We start from the raw sequence: 3,545 nt of genomic DNA on the forward strand, positions 1-3,545 counted from the left end.
AGCTTTGACGTGACACCACTGGGTTTAGTGCCCTCACTCACCATTGTAGACTCAAAAGTAACGGATATTAATCTGCTGCCACAAAGTTGGAAGCGCAAAATTGTCTAAAATATCACTGTTTACTGTAGCATTAAGATTTACCCTGATCAAACTTTAAAGGGCCTTGTCTGCCCAAATCATGAAAAACCGCAACAGACCAACAGTACGGGAGACAGTCGTGTCTGTATGAATAAAACATATTTAAAAGATTATTTATCTACAGGAATGAGGCCAGAAATGCAAACTGTATCCCTAACATCTGTCTCCTGACGGTCTGCCGATAAAGCACAACCTGCTAATTCACAACGTCAGCTTCCCAGGAAAAGAACGTCAACAAATCCATCAAGATGGTGTTCCCAGCTGTCCTCGCTGAGAGAGAACACCATCATGATAGTTGACATTTTTACTGTCGGTTTGTCCTTCACCTTATCAGCCATGTTTTTCTTTTCTGCCCACTCACTCCACTGACATGGATACTCCAGTCTAAACTCTGTCTTTTCCCAAACTAGAACCACTGCCATTTGTCCCCTTCCTCCTCCTCTTCCTCCAAAAAGAAAAAAAAGAAACATTTTCCATGACGCTCAGGCACCGTTGTTTATGGCTATACAAGGCTGTAAGAAATGCCTGTTTCCCTGCAGGGAATGAGCAAGTCACTAATGGCTACACACAGACAGACACACACACACACACACACACACACACACACACACACACACACACACACACACACACACACACACACACACACACACACACACACACACACACACACACACACACCTTTAAACTCCTTGTTTGTTTAAGCTGACATTAAAGTCAAAGACCTGTTTGACTGTGCTACCTTGACAACTTCTAATGAGTGTGCACTTACACTTATCTAACACAACTAGTATACAATATGAAATTTAAGTCTTGAAGCACTAGGTATGCCCGAACATCTACTGTCTGTATACCACTGTACTGAAAGGAAAAACAGATGATGATGATGATGATGATGGGGGGGGATATCATTTGCATCAAGACATCTTCTTCCTCCTCGAACACCTTTAAATAACGGTGTGTTTATGTTTGCAGCGACGCTCTCCAAACTAAAACGTTGCAGTACATGTGTCAAATGTGAAGGCTGCTCTTTCAATCATGTATGAAAAAGGAAGTGTCTCTGGCTCGGATCACTGCTGCAGGACATACTGTTCCAGAGCAGTGTTTGCACTGTACAACTTTACTACCTGTGTAACCCTTTCAACCCCAAACTAAACCCACGTTGACCATTAGAGACATTATTAAACCACACAAACTATGGAAAGTAGGATGGAACTATGGAAAGGACTCTGATGAAGATGTAACCCTACATCGAAACGTTAGTCACTGTTATGCACCTTAAGAAATAAAACTATTAAGTAAGAAGACATCTGTGTTGCACCATGTGTTGTTACTTTATGGAAAGTACACTTAAAACGTCAGCCAGACCACAACAAAGACTAGGACTGGGTTAAAATAATCAATTCTCTAATTAAAATCCATCTTTGTTTGAGTTGATCTGATATTGATTCATAAAATAGAAATCAATCTTTCAATATCTGCCTTTTCACCATGGATGGATAAGTAAAAAGGACTCCAGACCCTGGTTTATAATCTTCACCTCTCTCGTCTTTATTCTGTCTGAAGTGCAACAACTGCAAAGTGTAAGTAAGAAGAGAGCACTTTAGTTACTATGTTCCTAACAGCTGCTTTACTAGCTGAAGGATTCAGTTTTTATGACTTCTGAAGCAAATAAAAAAGCCCAAACAAGGAAGAGCGTCAGTGATTAATTTACTTTCTATTATACAATACAAGTCAATATTCCTAACTGGAGACAAACACAAGTGGAATGTGTTTGTATAGCGCTAAACATAGAAACATAATTAGGGGAAATCCTTATCTCCTTGGTAAATAATGAGCTGTCTAAAAAGGAGAGAAAGTTCTCTTGCAAGTAACAACCTGCAACACCTACCCGCTTACCTCATAAAAGTCTCCCAAGCCTCTGGGGATAAGAAGAAAACAGCTACTGTACCTTCACTGTGGTTTTCTCTCATCTTGATATTGTTGACTCACGTTTTCCTGGAAGATTAACCAAGATGAAGTACTGCCTCATTTTGGCTTGATTGTATTGACATGTCCAATCCGTAGGACTTCAACTGAGCTTCACAAAACACTAACCTGTCAACATACTGACCAACAACTAAAAAAAAAGAAGGTACTCTTCATGCAAAAAGTTAAAGGGGTGATAGAATGATTATATAGGGTATTTTACACTGTTCCTTAAGGTCTCCTAATAGGGTATGTAACATTGGTTGGGCTGAAAATTGCCCGAATGCTATTTTATTAGGCCCTTAACTACCCTGTGAACATGGCTCAATTTGGAACAAGAGCTTTTCTTCCAAAGATGGTATGCTCATGAATATTTAGATTGGTTTGAGCGAACCACATAGAAACACATTGGAGACTCGACAGCAGGTCTCATATTTCAGACACTGCAAAGTTATACATTGTTTGTCGGGCTATTTCGTTATTAAATTCACTTCTGAGACTTTTTTAAGCGAGAAATCAACTATATAAAGCTCAAATATGGGCCGTTTTACGAAAATTGATGGCTAATTGCAAATTTGGTAAGACGTGACGGACTTTAGCTAGGAGCTCCACACAGTCTGACGAGAAAGCAGCAACCTCCATACCCAGTGAAAGTCACCGTTTCCCTGGGTACTGGACTGATGGAGCTGGCTGTCTGCCAGCTGCCGGCATAACTACAGTAGCTATATTTACAGTTTGAATTTCGTCACACCACTTATATAACATCTACCCCAAGGTCTTATAAAGCTAACAACGGTGTCCAATTTCAATTTTATGATTTTTTGTGAACATTATGGGTTTCGTTAGCTGCGACTATCCCTTCAATCCTATGTGTACAGATAGCGGCTAGTTAGCTTCATTTTCGGCGTAATTAGAGTATATTTACAGTTTGAATTTCGTCACGCCACTTATATAACCTCTACCCCGAGGTTTTATAAAGCTAACAATGGTGTCCGATTTCAATTTTATGAATTTTTGTGAATTTCAGAGGAATTCTAAGAGGAGGCTAGCTATCTCGCATTGATAGAGCTCCATCCAGCCACAGGCTCTATCAATGAGACTCGCGGACAAGAGGCGTTTATTTCACCGATCGTTTGTTTAAATAACTCAACACATTATAATTACACACATTATAAGATTAACTGGAACCTGTGGTAAGAGATTACTGGCGTAACAAGCTCACTGACCGCGCTCTCACTCATACACACCGGCCATTTAGCAGGAAGAGGGGAGTTGCAGGCCCTGGAGCTTTGTCAGGGCAGCGGCGTTTGGTAGTCCATTATCCCAAAAAACTGTGACTTTGCGCATGGAGTGCCGTGGGCTGCCAGCCATGACGGAGCTCCATCTACCTCACAGCAGGCCGGGGTCTGTGAAGGAAGGCAGGCCAGGCGGCGAGGCAG

The sequence above is a fragment of the Perca fluviatilis genome, chromosome 11 (genome assembly GCF_010015445.1).
Source record: "Perca fluviatilis chromosome 11, GENO_Pfluv_1.0, whole genome shotgun sequence".
Lineage (NCBI taxonomy): Eukaryota > Metazoa > Chordata > Actinopteri > Perciformes > Percidae > Perca > Perca fluviatilis.